This window comes from Mus musculus, chromosome 1 (genome assembly GCF_000001635.26).
Source record: "Mus musculus strain C57BL/6J chromosome 1, GRCm38.p6 C57BL/6J".
In the NCBI taxonomy this organism is placed as follows: Eukaryota; Metazoa; Chordata; class Mammalia; order Rodentia; family Muridae; genus Mus; species Mus musculus.
This window is the reverse complement of record NC_000067.6, coordinates 158,967,503-158,986,513: the sequence shown is the minus strand read 5'-3', so window position 1 is coordinate 158,986,513 and position 19,011 is coordinate 158,967,503. Positions and strand designations below refer to the sequence as shown.

The 19,011-nt window shown below is 41.8% G+C and overlaps 1 long non-coding RNA gene across 1 annotated transcript; it reads left to right on the top strand.

Annotated features, from left to right (window-relative positions):
* The first annotated feature begins 6,051 nt into the window (after nucleotides 1–6,051).
* On the top strand, nucleotides 6,052–18,813 carry 1600012P17Rik (RIKEN cDNA 1600012P17 gene). The gene is made up of 3 exons (NR_163823.1): nucleotides 6,052–6,203; nucleotides 6,680–6,836; nucleotides 16,649–18,813. It is a non-coding gene; the product is annotated as an RIKEN cDNA 1600012P17 gene (long non-coding RNA).
* The last annotated feature ends 198 nt before the right edge of the window (nucleotides 18,814–19,011 follow it).

Sequence of the window (19,011 nt, the reverse complement as noted above, 5' to 3'; positions counted from 1 at the left end):
TATGGAGCCATTTTCTCACTCAAGATTCCCTCCTCTCAGTTGACTGTAGCTTGTGTAAAGTTGTCATAAAACTAGCCAGGACAATATCTATCCAGAGGAAACTCAAAAGAGTGGAGTAAAATCGCACTTAATAAGATTGAGCTTTCCAGATGACACTTAGAAAGATGGCCACTTGGTAGAAAAGTGTATAGCCTTACGTACACTATATACATATGATCCAGACACTGTTGGGTCTTATGTAGTTAAGCCTTATGACCATAAACCATTAAAAATGTGGCTAGAATCACTATTTTCTGAGTGTGGATCTGGACCCCACCTCAGGATCAGAATCAGATAATTTTTAACTTACGATAAGTAGAAATGCATTCAATATATCTGATCTAAACCCACATGGAGGCACATGCCTATAACCCCATCATTTGGGAGGCTGAGGCAGGAGGATTGCAAGTTTAAAGGCCATGTGGGCTCTATAGTGATGCCTATTTGCAAACAAATAACACACGATGACTCAATCTCATCTTTTAAAAAATCAGCAGAAGGAAATATTTTTACTTATCAAATTAAAAACTGTTCCACTTTTGAAGATCTTATTAAGTATAGACGTAGAGCCTACATACTCACAGGAAATGTACATAAATTACAAATCCAACAAAGATTCACTACCTAAAACACATAACAAATCGTCCAAAGCCAACAAAAAAAAAACCCAGCCAAGTTAGGACCCTACACCATCCTTTTTAGCTACCCAGCCCTCTGTAGAATGTTTGCTGTTTAGCTTTGTGATTGTGTTCTCATTGTCACTGCCTAACATCAAGAGCAAGTTTCCTACTATGCGTAACAGGTCTGGGAAAAGATCAGAATCCACAATATCAGACAGAATTGCTGCTGAAAAAACATGCAGTAGTTTTTGACACCTAAGTCTTAGTAAAGAATTGTGATTCACACTGTTCTAAGGACTATCTTTCAAGGATGAGGGTCCAAAAAAAAGACATACATGACATTTTTTTTTTTTTTGCCTTATATGGATGGTTCTCCATGGAGGAAGCCCTGCCCCAAGGGTTTTTCAGAAGGAAGCAAGGAATGTTTTAGTGTTACAGTCATTGGTAGCCTCCAGGATGCCATATATCCCTGGAGTACATAGGCTGTCTGTTGAATGAATTTTCTTACACCCTAATACTCCTGCATCATCAATATCCTGGTAGACATATGTACAGATATAAAACTTTTTAATGGTTATGCCTAGGTGGCAATTATATCTTAAATAGAAATTCCATGCAAAGTATGTTTTGTAGTTTTCAAATTTCTAAAAAAAAAATTAGACTACCATGTTATTAAACAAAATTCTTCTGATTTGTTCATAAATATTTATCAAGAGTCATTTTTCATTTTGCAAAGTCAGACCATTGATGAAAATGTCACTGGTATTTTAGTCATCCATACCACACATTTCTATCAACCTACATTTGGAGAGGTTCTGGCTATGAATATCTACAAATGTATGCCCAGATACTTCATTAGCCTTTAAACAAAAAGACTAATATTATACATAGTGAAAAATGCCTATAATACTTCTCAACCATTTCCACATGTGTCTCTCTTTTCTTTTACCTTTTTTCTTTATGAACTATTCATACATGTATGTAATGTGTTCTGATCATTCATACATGTATGTAATGTGTTCTGATCACATTCACCTTGCCAATCTCTCTCATATTTCTCCCACTCCTACTGATCCCTTTCTTTTTGCCAACCCTTCCCCCTTCCTACTTTTATGGTTTTTAGATTTTTTTTTTTTGATGACCCAATGAATTTCATTGAAGTTGTTTATAGGAACATTGGTGAAGGATTGCTTACAATCAGACACTTCACCTGTGACTATACTGCTAAAGCAAATATTTCTCCTTCCCTAATAACCGACTATGTATAAATCCTCAAGGAGAGGTCAGGTCTTGTGAGTTCCTTCCCTCTTCGTGACAGGATGCTTGTGGGCCTGATCTTGTTCAGGTAAATACAGTTTCTAAATTTGAGAAGCACAAAGACCATGCAGTGCCCAGAAGTCAGTGTTATACACCACACCCCTCTGGCTCTTATATTCTTTTTACTCCTTCTTCTGTGAAATCATCTGAGCCTTAGAACGGGAGAGAAAGGTGCCCCATTTATGACTGAGCATTCAACCACCATTTATTATAATCACTTTGAGCAGTTATGAGCTTCTGCAGTTACCACTGCCCGCTGCAAAAATAAACTTTCTGACAAACGTTGACAGCAACATGGACTCATAGGCATAAACGTAGCTATTGAATAGGCGATTTGATAGGCATATTATGCCCATTTAGCCAAACAACACTAATACCTTTCCTAATAAGGCCTATGACATCTTAGCCATAGAATTTCAGCCAGGTTTACAGTACCATACCTGGATTCACATGTTGAATCCAACCGGAAAGATATTGATCACATTTATACCAGGCGTGCCTCTATTACACCAGTGGACACTTCCTGCTCGGCCAGTGACTAATGTTGCATCAGGATCTACCGTGGAGAAAGACTACTGCTAATAAGCTTTCTCCCAGCAGTTGGCACCATACCCTCCAGAACTATGAGGGCTAGCAAGGAAGAAGTTTACACCTCTGTTTCAGATTGATGTCCTTATTATCTTCAATGAAATTCATTGGGTCATCAAAAAAAAATCTAAAAACCATGAAAGTAGGAAGGGGGAAGGGTTGGCAAAAAGAAAGGGATCAGTAGGAGTGGGAGAAATATGAGAGAGATTGGCAAGGTGAATGTGATCAGAACACATTACATACATGTATGAATGATCACATGATGTCTTCTGCAGTATTTAAATCTCACTATTTAGTTCTTGTGGGCAACCAATAGCAGTACCCATTGCCTATATTTTTCTGGGACCCTCAAGGAACTCCCTAAATGCCGAGTCATGGAAAAGTGGCCCACCCTTGCTGCCGGGATTCTCATTTACTGTGTGATGGTTTCTGGGAGCAGCTTATTCATGCACACAGGCTGTCTCTGTTCATTTCATATATTTTAAAAATTGTATATTTTGAGCCAGGTGTGGTGGTGCACACCTTTAATCCCATCACTCAGAGGCAGAGGTAGGCAGATTTCTGAGTTCAAGGCCAGCCTGGTCTACAAAGTGAGTTCCAGGACAGCCAGGGCTATACAGAAAAACCCTGTCTCAAAAAACAAAAAACAAAAAACAAAACAAAACAAAACAAAACAAAAATTGTATATTTTGAAGTAGTTTACCAAGTATCAGATTTCCACGTGGCTTTTTTAATATGTTGTTGGTTTTTTTCCAAGATTAACTGTGCTTCTTGTGTTTGGAAACTTTCTGTGCACCTGGAATCCTTCTAACATTTTTATGTGTCTCAACTTAGACTTATTTGAGTAATTGTCTACAGTCTATTGGACAGTCAGTGTTCAGCCAAGAGTTCCTGTCCTTTCTCTTTCCATCTTCTGAGACACATCCTGGGCATGTCCCCTGAGACAGACACTGAATAACATGGTATTCATTTCTTTAAGAGCAGTTTTATTCAGGGGTCTTTTAAAGTCAAAATAGCTATGGATAGATTAGAGGGTTGAATTGAAAAACTCTATTATTTATTCATTTTAATGATAAAAGAGGAGATTCACTTTTCTTTGTCCAGAGATGATTTATAGACATTAAAAGAACACTGCTTTGAAGATCAGAGAGACAAAATTCACCCAACTTGTAACAAATGCCACCTATAAAACAACCATATGTAAATCTCATAAGGAGTAAAGTTAGGTGGTTCCCCAGTACAGGGGAATGCCAGGGCCAAAAAGGGGGAGTGGGTGGGTAGGGGAAAGGGGGTGGGTGGGTATGGGGGACTTTTGGTATAGCATTGGAAATGTAAATGAGCTAAATACCTAATAAAAAATGGAAAAGGAAAAAAAACCAACCATATGTAAATCTCATAAGGAGTAAAGTTAGGTGGTTAAATTTATATATGTTAAATGTTTCCTAGGGAAACTGACAATAACAATTACTGCCACAAAGCAAAATTCCCAGCAACAGAAGTTAGAATTGATGAAAGTCTCCTGTGAACCAAATCTAGATTTGTAGATCAAATTTTTGTTTTAGCTATAGACACATGCTAAGGGCTGACATAGATTAGAATTGACTTCAGGAAAAAAAACCATGAAAACATAAAATAATGAAAAAGTCTTAACAACATTGGTAAGAACTGATCAAAGAAAGTGGCTCAATTAAACTTTAATGTCTAATGTTATTTTAGATGACGTGAGGTCAGTTTATTGCATAGAACCAAAGGTATGGCCTTTGAAAGCATTCACTTGGTCAAAATTTATCACAACAATAGAACCAAAATACTCAGAAACTTTAGGTTATACTTGGAAGTGGGCCACAGAGTGGGGTTATCACTGTCTATCCCTTATGTACTTCTTGTTGGCCAGCCTAGTGCAATGCAGTTTATGTACAACATTTCATCAGTTTTTGGACAATCTGCATGATAGATATTAGCACTCAGTTTTGGTGACGTGAAAGCTTTGTGTTAGCTGGTCATATAAGTCACTTGCAAAGACCCTTCTTTATACAGACTTGTCTTCCCAGATATCTACACATCATACCTATAGTTGTACACATGGAAGCCATTTGGGGAGTGCACAAAAACCTTTGCAGGCTATTTCAGTCTTGACTTCACTTTGATCAATAAATTGTGCCAGATTGTATTGTTATTCTCAGGAATCTATATCCGCCCTTGAAGGAAGATTATATAACCGTGCCATGATGTTTTTCTTGCTTGTCAACTTAATTACATCTGGAACCAACTAGAATCCAAACTGCTGGGCACTCCTGTGAGGAATTTTCTTGGTCAGATGGATTGAAGTACAAGGACTCACCCTAAGTCTGGACCACACTTTCTTCTGGACCACATAAAAGAACATGGCAGAAGAAAACTGTGCCTTTTGCCTGCTTGCCTTCACCCTCTCTGGCATGTTCATCTCTCTTGTTGCTGCAGCCAGTATAAAATTCAACTTCTTTAGGATTCCAACACAGATTGAAAATTAGCAGCTCTCCAGGAATTTTCCAGGACTCCAGGCCTAGATTAGTACTGTAGAGAATCCAGATTCATGAATTAAATGACTGGCACATTTTCAGTCTTTCTGTTGTGACACGGTGAGATAGCCATTTTGTATTACTCGAACCACATTCTGTAAGCTGGTCTAATAAATCCCCTTTTAATCTATACATTCATTCTATCAGCTTTGTTCCTTTAGAGAAACTTGCAATACACATGCCTATTGTTGTACAACTTCCTGTTGCATCTCCTTATATGAGAAATATACTTCTTCTCAACATATCTCTATGTAGCTGACCTATAACTACACGTAAATGTGTGAGACATCAATGTCTTCTAAGTCTTTGATATTTGCAGGTTATTTACCACAATATAACCGAATGAAAACTGATAATAAAGAAATGTAGAAGAAAGGGTAAGGCATATTAGAGATGGTCATAGCTTGTTTTTAAATACATTTTTTTTTTTGAGATAGGGTTTCTCTGTGTAGCTCTGGCTGTCCTGGTACTCACTCTGTAGACCAGGCTGACCTCAAACTCAGAAATCCGCCTGCCTCTGCCTCCCGAGTGCTGGGATTAAAGGCATGCACCACCACGCCTGTCTTAAATACGTTTTTAATAAATATATTTAAAAATTAATGAATAGGACAGGCAGACTGCTATGCTCCTTGGTGCAGGCAGGAAATAGGCCCACAGATCCACCCTCTGTCACAAGGCACAAGGGGATAGAGTCATACAGAACACCACCTAGGGCCACACAGCACAGCTGCTGGAGGAGGAATACAGCCAGGGACGTGCAGACAGCCATGCTCTGAGGCACAGGTGGGGAAAGAGGCTCAGAGACATGCTGATTGGGCTGCACACACACAGAGCCCACCTACCATCACACAGCCCAGCCTGGATGGAGGAAGTCATCCAGAGACCCACCCACCACCATGCCATAAAGCTAAGGCAGGGAGATACACCAGAGACCTGCCTGCTTCCTCAAGGCTCAGGTGGGCTATAGAGACACAGAGGCCTGCCTAGACACCTAGCACCTGCTTGCAGCCTGCCAGCAGAGGAGGATACCCAGAGGCCCACTAGCTGTGAGGCCTGCCTACAGCAGGAGCCACTACTCTGTGTAAGTATGTGGCAGACAGATAGGAGAGAAAGAAAAGATCAATTTGAGTATTATGAAGAGAGATGGAACTGGGGACATGAGGGTGGAGAGGAACAGCCTGTTGCAAGCCCGGCTACCTGGGGTCATGAAGTCCCAACCCATTGTAGAGTTTCTGCCTTGCTCTGCATTGCAGAAGTTGCCACATAGGCTGCTCTTGCTTCAATGCACTTAGTGAAAATCCCTCATCAGAGTTGGGAGTTCTGCTTTTGCCTGTTTTAAGTTTTATCTTCTCTAAAAAAGGGACTATTTTTGAAAACTGGGAACCTATGCTATCAGCTGCCAACATGAGACAGTCTGTTTAGCAATATTGACTCAAGGTGGGTTTTGTGGGGTTTTTTTCCCCTTTATATTCTGTGTGTGCTGTAATAAAGTTGAGCCTTGATCAGAACACTGTCTTGGCTCTGTTCTTCTCTCAATCCCTTCCTTTTCATTTCCAGCCCTCCTTTCAGGTGATCCCTTCTTGACCTAGAGCCACTAGACAGCCACAGGTGGCACCTGAGCAGGGACCTGAAAACAGAGGACTTGCTGAGAAACATTGCTTTGGTTGGAGCCTCCACAGAACAAAGTGAAAGCAAAAAGAAAGTAACCAAACAAGTGAGTCAATGAGTTATTACCTCTTCCTCAACATCTGGTTGATAGCAAATTTTAATTTGGGGGGGCATTATCTTTGCCTGCTGTTGTGTGGACTGTACTCAAGGAAAATAGGTTGAGACAGCGCACATCCAGTGCCAACTCACCTGAGACAGTTGCAGCACAATGGGGTATCAGACCCTGACCTTCGGTTAGTGATATTTACTTCGAGATGCCCCCACTCCACCCCACCCCGTGTAAGACACCAAGACACAGATCAATGGAAAAGCAAGGGGTTTATTTTCAGGAGTGTTGAAGGTTGACCTTCAATTAGTCCCTCAAGGTGAGTTACTAAGAAGGTGGCCCTGAATGGTTATTACTAGCCGTTTTTATACATTTTAGGGGCACAGGTTACATTAGCAAGGTTACAGTTCAAACTTATTGACTAACCATATTGACCTTTAAATCTATTGTCTAGCAAGCATGACACACATTTGAACTCTACCCGGGACGTTTCAGAGGGTCAGGTAACTGTCAGTCAGGATATTCTGAGAATTTTTTACTCAAGAGTGTTCCTGTGGAATGGAACTTGGCCTAGTCTTGATTCCAGGCAGGAGGGGGAAGCTGTAAGGAGGGTGTAGGACTGGAAAACCCCTTAGGGTCCCTCATTCCCCTCTTTTTCTTGTACAAGCTCCAATCCTGGAGCTATGCTCAGGGGTCTTGATTAACTAACCCATATTCTTCAGGTCCTGTCCTCAGGGTCTCATATTGTTGGCCCAGGACCATCAGCTGCATTGTTCATATTCTCTATTTTATGAAGGCTATAAGCTCGTTCAATATGCAGGGTCCAAAGAGCAACAATAGGAGGAGAACATTTTGTGGTCCTAATAAGGTTGATATGAGGGTGGTTAACCAAGTGGAGAAATTAAACCAAGACTCAAACCAGCCCTGCCTGTTCTCTTTCTCTCTTCTGCTTGGCTAGCCCTTCTCTCGCTTTGGCCATTGAGTCTTTAACAACCCCAAAATGGTCTGTATAAAAGCAACACTCCTCAGCTAAGGCAGAGCATAGCCCTCCTTGCTGGAGGAAAAGTTAAATCTCTCCTATTCTGTAGTACTACTTCTGATAATGAAGTCAATGATTCTTGAAGGTGACTGATGGAGGTTTCTATTCTCTCTCTATCTACATCAATGGCTACCTCTAGACCGTCATAATTTTTCCCTTGTAAGATCAAAGTGGAGGTTCTGGTGGCTGACCTGGACACTCCCAACCCCAACAGAAGGGAGACAGTGAGGGCTGTAACAGATTTGGTGGATGGGCACATAGGATAGGTGAAGGAACCAGAATCCAAAGGTACTATCAGGCAGTCATGATCAAGGTCGAGTGATTTTGATTGTCCATCTTCTGTACCATCCATCGGGGGTCCCTGGGAAGTGGGGCATCTGCAGGTTTCACACAGCAAGCATGCACCCAGGCAGCAATACCATCCATCTTGAGGGCTGTGGGAGTGGTTAGCAACACCAGGAAGGGTCCCTTATACCAGGATTCCAGCAACTATGCCCAATGCCTCCTTATGTAGACCCAGTCAGCAGTCTGAAAGCAGTAAGGGGGGTCTCTGGCATTTATGGAACATTTAAGGAAACAGATTGGTCCACATCTCATGTTGTATTGACTGAAGGGCTTGGAACCTCAAGAAGAGGTTCCTATTAGTGAGTTGTGATAACTCCAGGGAGGGCCCAGTGGACACCAAGGGAGTTGAGGTACAAAACAGGATTTCAAAAGGAGTCAGATTAAAATGGCAGGGGTTGTCCCTGGCTTAGAACAGGGCCAGGGCAAGGGCAAGGAGCACCACCCAGTCAGCACCAGTCTCCAAGTTCAATTTAGTTAAGGTCTCTTTTAGGGTTCTGTTCATTCTACCTACCTTGAACTCTGGGGATGGTATGCACAATGGAGCTTCCAATTAGTCCCCAATGTCTCTGCCAATCCCTGATTTACCTTAGAAACAAAAGCAGGACCATTGTCTGATCCAATTACCTTGGGCATTCCAAACCTCGGGAAAATTTTTCTCTAATATCTTCTTGGCTACTATGGTAGCTGTTTCCTGCTGGGTGGGGAAAGCCTCAACCCATCCAGAGAAAGTACCCACAAACACTAGAAGGTAACCATATTTTCCTGGCTTAACTTCTACCTCCCAATAAACCCCAAGCAACTCTCCCCTAGGTATCTTGCTCTGTTTGTTCTTAGCTGCATAAGCATTTACTTGCTGATATAACTTATACTGTTCTACAAGGTCCACTACATATACCTTAGATCCCTTGACTGCATGAATGAGCTTCTTTATCCCCTACCTGGGTCCATCTATACATTTGGTCAAATAAGTCCTCAGCTTGTTTTCTCGGGAGTATAATTTTTCCTTCTTGTGTGTGCCGCTGCCCTTCTTTCTCTAGGTAGTAGTTGGTAGGGTGGCTGGCAATCTGAGTTCTTTCTTCTTCAGTATATTCTAAGTGAGGCCATCCCTTAGTCCAGTCCCATTTCTCAGTGGGTGTCTCTTGCAGGCCTATAACCAGGATAGGCTCCTGCATAGCCACTTCCCAAGTCACTTGATCTGCCTGGTTATTGCCTTGGGCGACTGAATCTCTTCCCTTCTGATGTCCTGGGAAGTGAATAATACTCAATTCATCACAGCATTCAAGAAATCCAATATTTTCTGTTTGTTTTTTATTTCTCTTCCCTCTGATGTAAGCAGTCATCTCTCTTGGCATATAGCCCCATGGATGTGGGCTATGACAAAAGCATATCTGCTATCTGTGTAGATGTTACTTTTCTTGCTGGCCCCAAGTTTCAAGGCCTTGGTGAGGGCAATTAGCTCTGCCTTCTGTGAAGATGTGCCAGGAGGTAGAGGTTCTGCCCAGATGACATTTGTGCCATCCACCATGGCAGCATCTGCTCATCTCTGACCAGCATGGAGAAAACTGCTCCCATCTGTAAAGCAGTTAGCCTTTTTTTTTTTCCCAGCAGGGCTCAGTCAGAGAGGTCTTTCTTCTACCCATGGGCTCTCCTTTTGGGCCAGTTAGTTGTGGCCTATAGGGCAGGAAGTGTATCTGGGTCCTCATCTTGGAAAGTAAGTCTCGCGCCAACAGAGGGTAGGGACAGTCTGGGATGACCACCAATGAATAGAATACCTGGCCTATCCCTAGGTCTGCTGTTCTTTGGTTAGTCCATGAATACATTTTGGTGCCAGTGGCTCCATGGACCCAAGATTTTTTCTTGGGAACAGGGTCATCAGCTTGGAGGAGGACCGACTGTTGAGCTCTGTCCACCAAGAATTGAGTGGGATTCCTCTCTACTCTTAGAGTTATCCTGGGTTTGGGGAGGGTGTCCAAACCCCATCCTCCCTAGTTGCTGTCTTCCCCCAGGGCTAACACCTTTGCCATTTGGAGGTGCATTTCCCAAGGCCTGGGATTTCTTGCCCCTGGCTTCCGTTTGTTAGGGCACTCTCAGGCCCAGTGGCCCCCTTTCTTGCAATATGCGCACTGGTCCTTTTCAAGGGGGTTTCTGTCTCTTTTTGGTTGGAGTCTCTCTCCTCTGCTTTCCCTAACTACTGTAGCCAAGATTCTCTGTAAATTCCTTCCTTGCCGCTTTTCTTCTTCTTCTTCTTCTTCTTCTTCTTCTTCTTCTTCTTCTTCTTCTTCTTCTTCTTCTTCTTCTTCTTCTTCTTCTTCTTCTTCTTTTCATCTCCCTTTCATCTTCTTTCTTTCTCTTTCTCTGTTCCTTCTCCTCTGTCTTCCTGTTATGGTAGACTTTCTCAGCAACCTGCACTGAATCCCTCAACAACTTATCCTACAGTCTCTCTAACCTCTGAAGCTTTTCCCTCATATCTCTACCCTGATATCTCTACTAGCCTGGTTTATAAAAGCCATAGTCACAGTAGCTTTGTGCTCCTTGCTGCTGGGGTCAAATGGTGTGTACTGACAAAATGTCTCTACAAGTTGCTCTAGAAAGGCCCAGGTGATTCATCTGATCCCTGTTTAACCTCACAAACCTTGGTCAAATTTGTGGGTCTTCATGTGGCCCCCTTGTGACCTGTCAATGGAGCCTGGTGGTAGACTTTCAGGTGCCCCTTACCTTCTGTCTTATTAAAGTCTGAGTCAGGTCTAGTCAGGAAAAACCCACTGTCAAACACAACCTGGTCAATTGATGGTGTCCCCATGTCTGAAAGGGCATTCTTTTTTGTCTTCCTGCACTATCCCGTCTTGTTCTTCAGTCATGAAGAACACTCTCATGAGTTGTTGGATATCATCCCAGGTGGGCTGATGAGTAAATAAAACAGTCTCAAAGAGATTAATCGACCCCTTGGGGTTATCTGAAAAGTGTGTGTGTGTGTGTGTGTGTGTGTGTGTGTGTGTGTGTGTGTGTGTGTATAGACTTCCAGATGTACAATTCAGCTGAAGAGAAGATCCAATATTGCATATCCTGATTTCCCTTTTCTAGAGGCTTATATGACCTTAGTGGGAGAGCCACCATGGTATCAGGGGGGTGGCTCTCAGACTTCAGGTTGCCATGGTGGGACTGTGAAGTTGGGGGGTCTCCTCCTGCTCCTCTCTCCAGTAAAGGAGAGAGGGGTATAATGGCCCTGGTTCCCTATGGGCTGAGGATTCTGGAGCCTGTGCTGGCACTGGCAAAGTCATGGGGGCAAGGATAGGGGGATATAGAGGAGGAGGGTCTTAGAGCAACAGGTCCATTGTTGAAGGGTCTTGGAGGATCGACTTCTTCTCAGATCTGGATCCCTCCTCCCTGTGTTTCCTTTTTCCTGATGGCCAGAACCTGCAAGGTGGGTCTTGAGGAAAGAAATGTTTTTATCCATGAAGGGGGGGGGGGTCCTCTACTAGGTTCTCCCAGGCAACTAACTTTCCCTTCTTTACTGCTGCTGACAAGTTTTCTCCTCTAATGGTTAACGAGGTTAACAGGGTAGATTCAGTCTGTCAAATGTCCAAAAATGTCATCAGTCTAAGTCTAAGAACACAGAATGAGAAAACCAACACCAACAAACACAGAGAAAGACAAAGGAAAGAAAGACAAACATTGATAAACACAAGTTGGCACCTGTTGCCAGGCTCAGTCTTTTCCCCTCCAATCAGTCCAGTTGGTGATTGCTCAGGGTGGGTGGGGGGAGTGTCTCCTCAAATCCTAAACAAGACCCAAAATGTAAAACTCCCCCCTCCCTCGCTCAGTCAGTGGTACTTACTTTGGCATGCCCCTGAGTGAGATAATGAGTCTCAGATTGATGCAAAAGGAAGAGGTTTATTTTCAGGAGAATCGGAGTTGACCTTCAATTAGTCCCTAAAGGTGAATTACTAAGAAGGTGACCCTGAATGGCTATTATTAGCAGATTTTAATACTTTTTAGGGGCACAGGTTACATCAGCAAGGTTACAGTTCAAACTTATTGGCTAGGCATATTGTTCTTTAAATCTATTGGCCAGCAAACATGATATGCATTTGAGCTCTACTGGGACTTTCCCAGAGGGTCAGGTAACTATCAGTCAGTACATTCTGGGAATATTTTACTCAAGAATGTTCCTGTGGGTAGAGAATGGAACTTGGCCTAGCCTTGACTCCAGGCATGAGGGGGAAGCTGTAAGGAGGGTGTGGGGCTAGAAAACCCCTTAGTGTTCCTCAGGGGCAGGGCAATATGAAAAACAAAACAAAACAAAACAAAAATTCCCACTTTTTGTTCACAGCCTGAAGAGGAACAGGTTTTAAAAAGCAGGCATTGGAGAAATTCCTAATTCAAGTGGATTTATACTGTCATTGGTTCCTGGATAAGGGGACTTTAGATAAGGCAACCTTGGAGAGAGCTGGGGAAGTTTGAAGGAATGCCCAGGCACATCCCACTATCTTCTGCCTCTGGCTACTCATAAAAGATGCATTGGTGATAATAAAGACAGGGGGCCTTCAAAGGCATTAGCTGTAGCCCCTGAACAACAATTGCAATTTAAGGTAGAGCACCTGTCAGAAAAAACCCTGTCAGAATCTAAATAGATAAAGGTAAACCTTACAAGTTCCTGAGAATAGCCTTAAAAGAAATCAGGGACATTGATGATAAATTAGATCCAGAAAAGTTAGCTGATTTGGAGGAAGAGGAGGCCAAATATCATAATGAGGACTGGCCTCCTTATGCACATTCTGCTCTGCCTATGACCTTCCTCATAACGTCAGCAGCAGCAAAAGATGTCGCCCAAGCAGACATACAAGTCTGCAAGTTGGGATTAGAAATTAAGCTGCAAAAATTAACTAATGAGTTTTAGCAATTAAAAAATGCATGAAGTATAGGGAAGGGCAATGAATCTGTGATATGTCAATCACCGCCGGAAAGAGCTGTGAATCACGCTCGTAAGGAGAGGCAGATACTTCTGAAGTGTTAGCCTTCCCTGTGGTTGAAATAATTGACCAACAGGACAATCAAGTTAGACAATATCAGCCTTTGTAACAATAAGGCTTTATTGGATACAGTGGTAGAAGCAAATTTAACCCCTAAGATTGGAAGACTATTTTTAAGGCTACACTGTCTGGTGGAGATTATCTTTTGTGGATCTCTGAATGGCAAGATGCTCTGTACTGGCATGGTGAATGCTCAAATGGGTAATGCTAATTGGGATCTTAATATGTTCTTGGGGAAAGGTCAGTATGACGGTGATGCCAAGGAGGTTGGGCTGCCCACAGGAGTCTATGCATAAGTTGCAGTTGCTGCCCACAGTGCTTGAACTCAACTGACAACTAAGGGGGGCTTAAATGGGAGTCTATCCAATATAAAACAAGGTCCTGATGAGTCTTTTCAAGAATTTGTGGATCATCTACTAAAAGCAGCTGGTAGGATTTTGGGGGATCCACAAGCAGGCCTGCCTTTTGTTAAACAGCTGGCATATGAAAATGCCAATACTGCATGCAAGGCAGACATATGCCCATATAAGGCCAAGGCAGATTGTCAGGATATATTCATCTTTGCAGAAATTGGCCCATCTTATAATCAGTGTCTGGCAATGGCTACTGTCTTGCAATGAACTATGGTACAAGTATAGGCTATGCTTTCACAGTGCCGGGGGATAAAGGATGTTTTAAATGTGGTGGCACAGGACACTATAAGAAAGGCTGTCCAGAAAATAGAGGCATGGATAGACAGCCGAACCATTCCCCTGGAATCTGCCCTCAGTCCAAAAGAGGAAGTAACTAGGTCAATGAGTGCAGATCTAACACTGATAATCAAGGCTATCCCTTGTTGCCTAAGGTAAAACAGGATAAAACAGGGCTGGGACATTTTCCCTAATTGCCACTGTCATGCCTACACCCCATGCAGATAAAATTCAATGGTTGAATAGCAACCCTGTATGGGTTAATCAGTGGCCCCTATCTGAAGAGAAAAGTAAAGCTGTCACCTCACTAGCACAGGAGCAACTTAAATTTGGACATTTTGTAGAGTCCCATTCACCCTGGAATACACCCGTATTTGTTGTAAAGAAGAAATCTGGTAAATGTCACTTATTGCAAGATCTTAGAAAGGTAAATGCCACCATGATAATTATGGGAATCTCACAGCCTGGTCTTCCTTCTCCTCTTGCAATACCTAAAGGATATTATAAAATTTTGGTTGATTTAAAAGATTAGATTTTTTCTATTCCCTTACACCCCCAAGATTGTGAGTGCTTTGCTTTCAGTATTCCCTCTAGCAATTTTAAAGAACCTATGAAAAGATATCATTGGGTTGTTTTACCCCAGGGCATGGCTAATAGTCCTACTTTATGTCAAAAATTTGTGGCACAGGCCTTGTAGCCTGTGCATTTGCCATAGCCAAATATGTATATGATTCATTATATGGATAATATCTTATTGGCTGATAAAGATCCTCAGAAAATTTTGTTATGCTTTGGAGATTTGAAAGAGCAATTAGCAAGCAAGGGGCTACAAATTTCTCCTAAGAAGGTTCAGACCCATGAGCTCTATAATTATTTAGGGTTCAGGTTAGAAGATCAAGCCATTATTCATCAAAAAAGTTACTATTCATACTGATCAGTTGAAGACATTAAATGATTTTTCAGAAGCTTTTAGGGGATATTAATTGGCTTTGCCCATATTTAAAGTCAACTACAGCACAATTAAAGGTTTTGTTTCATATTTTAAGAGGAGAATCCTCTTAAATCCTAGTCCCACATCCCTATGCAAATTTTCATCAGAAGGTTCTCATGCTTTGGAGTTGGTGGAGAAAGTTATTCAAGAACAATTAGTGTCATATATTCATTATTCCCTGCCATTGTATTTGTTGTTTTTTCCCACAGCAGTTTTGTCAACAGGATTGCTGTGGCAAAATGCCCCTCTTATATGGGCGCATTTGCTGATGTGTCCTAAAGAGTATAGTCCCTTATAATGAAACTGTTACTCAGATTATAATGATGGGCAGAAAGCAATCTCTTATTTATTTTGGCAAAGAACTTGATATTATTGTACAGTCTTAGAATGTGGAGCAAAATGAATGGCTTAAGCAAAAATAATGCTGATTGGCTTCTTGCACAAGTTGGATTTATTGGGACTATACATAATCATTACCTTCAAGATATATTACTGAAATTCTTAAGCATTCATGAAGTTGTTTTTTCCAAGATTACCTGCCTTAGTCCCTTAGCTAATGCCCTTTTGATTTTTACTGATGGTACTTCTAAGGGTCATGTGGGATATTCCTTGGGGAAACCAACAAGTAGTTATGGATACACCTAGACTTTCTGCTCAGCTAGCATAGGTATTTGCCATCTTCTTGGTGTTTCAGCCTATTGATGATGCCTTTAATCTTTATACTGATAGCCTTTATATAGTTCAGTCAGTTCCCTTGTTAGAAGCATGTGGAACCTTTTATGAAAATACTCCTGTGGGATCTCTTTTCTCAAAAATTAATACCTTCATAGTTCTTAGAAAGAAATCCATTTTTGTTGGTCATGTTAGATCTCATTACAATCTTCCTGGACCCCTGGCTCAGGGCATGATGTTATAGATCAGGCCCTTACTGTGGAAGTATTCCAGACTGACCCTGTTGTACCAGCCCAGCAGGATCATAATAAATTTCATTTATCAACCCATACCTTAAGACTTTGCCATAATATTTCCAAAGAACAGGCATGAATGATTGTGAAACAATGTCCTGAGTGTATTCTACTTTCTCCAGTACCATATCTAGGGGTTACTCCTTGTGGCCTAGTCCCAAATCAACTTTGGCAAATAGATGTCACACATTGTCTTGAAATTGGAAAACAAAAATATGTGCATGTTTGCATTGACACATGCTCACGGTTTCTTTTTGCCTTCTTACATACCGGAGAGGCCTTTCAGAAAGTAATAGATCATTGCTTACAGGCTTTTAATATTATGGGACTAACAAAAGTAATTAAAACAGACAATGGTCCAGCAGATACAGAAAAAAAAAAAAAATGAAGGATTTTTCCGGGAGTTTGGCATCCAACAGAAAACTGGGATTCCCTGTAATCCCGTGGGACAAGGCATTATGGAATGGGCTTTTAAAAAATGGTATTTTAAAAAGTTTGTTAAATAAAACAAAATAAAACAAAAAAGGGAGAGTTGTATCTTCCAAAATCCCATAGAGCACATCTTATTTTTACCCTTTTTATCCTAAATTTTTTACAAATTGATAAGCAGGGTCACTCTGCAGCCGATCGCCATTGGCCTCCTGAAACATCAAGAAATTATGTTATGGTAAAATGGAGGGACCCTCTAACTAATACCTGGTACGGACCTGACCCTGTCTATGGGGACGAGAATCTATTTGTGTTTTTTCACAGAAAGAAAATGCTGCACAGCGGCTGTAGGAGCGATTGGTCTGTCGGTTGGAAAAGGTCCTTGTTGAAGATCTTGATCCTGGTGCAGCTTCTCATGATGAATGTTGAAGAATTATGGGCCCTTGATCCCTCTCATCCAACTTTATCACCTGTTGCCCAGGATGCTTTTGTTTTCCCCACCATGTATTCTGGAAACCTGTCCTTGGGCTTACCAGCCTTAGCCCACTTTGATCATTCTATCAATATCTCGGGATGGTGGAATCTTACTGAAGTCCTTTGTTTTTCTTTTCATGAAAATTCCTCTTGTGTAAGACTTATATCTTATGATAGGTCTGGTGATTTTGTTCAGGGGTTTGCTCTTCCTCCACCCTATTTGCAGGGTACCCAACCATCTCAGCCATCCACAGCCTTTGGCACTTGTGGGGGATTGTTGAATTTTACCATACCTATGAATACTTCTAGAGAGGTACCTTCCTCTATGGCCCATCGGTACGAGGATTGCCCATGGATGTGGGCTTCTGAGAAAGAATCTTTGTTCCCATTACAGCTGCCCCTCCCTTGGAGATGGTGCCAGTCCCCAAAAGAGGAAACTTCATTTAGCGTCTCCTCCAGTCTGACCCTTAAGGCCAGAGACTTTAAGAATTGGGGATCAACAGGTACCTCCCTGTTTGCTGATTGGTTCCTTTGTAATAAGTATACTTGTTTGGATTTTCGCCCATTTTTGTTTTTAAGAGATTCCTTTCTTTTTAATAGCTCCTGTGAATGGATTGGTTTTAACTATAATGGCTTCTCAGAGAAGGTTGTTCCCCTTTCTCCTGCACCTGTTTGTGTTACTTTTCCTTTTGTGTTTTTAGTTACCAATTCATCCCTTGCTGCAGAGGAAGTTAATTGTAGTAGTGAACCGTGTTTATTGTCTCCTTGCTGGCACGGAAGTTCTTCGTCAGCAGTTTTGCTCCGTGTCCCATTTCAGCATAGGTACATGAAGGACATTTTTTCCGATTAAAACTTGTGGTTCAATCTCGGGAGACTAGGGATTTTGGTGTTACAGCCACTATTGTTTCTACAGTGCTGGAGGAGCAGCTGTCACCATTGCTATTATGCAGAATGTTGTAACTGGGAAGGCCTTGAATGATACAGTTCATCACAGGGGTTTGTGACCCAGCAGCTATTGAATGGTTATTTACACAGGGCAGTTTTGCCATTACAGCAACAGATCAATCTTTTAGCAGAGGCGGCTGAGACACTTACTATGTTGACCAACTTTGATTGTGACCCTAGGTATCATTCTCTCTGTTTGACCCCATTTTCAGTTAAAAACAGTTCTTTCGAACGAAAAAGATTGACTTCCTTTATCAAAGAATGGTGGAACAATGAGTTTTTTTTTTTTAAATTTATCCCTTATTGCTAATTTGTTTACTGTGTATATTAAGGTTTTTAGATCTGGATTCCTCCTTTTTAGGTAAAATTTGGAATAATGTTAAGAAACTCTTTGACCCATCCTGGATTGTTACCTATGCACTCATGGGAAGTGTAGTTTTGGGTTTCCTCCTCTTGCTCCGATGCCTATTCAGCACAGGCAACATGTCTTTCATCAGAAGGACATCAATGTCATGTTGGCCTTCCAGGATCAACACTTGACTTTCAAGTATAGGTGAATGTGTGGCTTGCTCAGTTGAAGCATGAGACTCAATAATGAGTGGAGGGGTTCAGCAACTGATGGCTAGTTAGTTAATGATGGGTAAGAGTCCACAAGAATGAACCAATCTAAGACAGGCACATTGGCTTTTGTGCTGCCCTCTCCATATATAGGATAAGGTGAAAAGGTATAGCCTGTGTCACCTTCCACTTTTTTGTAAAGCCTGCTTTTTAAAACTAAAAAGGGGTAACTGTGGAGCTTTTGCCCTGCCTGCATTGCAGAAATTGCCACATCAGATGCTCTGGCTTCAATGCACTTAGTGAAAATCCCTCATCAGAATTGAGAGTTCTGCTTTTGCCTGTTTTAAGTTTTATCTTCTCTAAAAAAGGGACTATGTTTGAAAACTGGGAACCTATGCTATCAGCTGCCAACATGAGACAGTCTGGTCAGCAATATTGACTTGGAGTGGGTTTTGTGGTTTTCTTCCTTTATATTCTGTGTGTGCTATAATAAAGTTGAGCCTTGATCAGAACACTGTTTTCACTCTGTTCTTCTCTCAACCCCTTCCTTTTCATTTCCAGCCCTCATTTCAGGTGATCTCCTTTCAACCTAGAGCCACTGGATAGCCACAACCCATGTTGCCACTGAGGGCCATGTCTGGGTTCTTTGCTATGCAGCAGCAAGGGTTGGTGTCTATGTTCTTGGCTTATATTACTACGAGAGAACATGG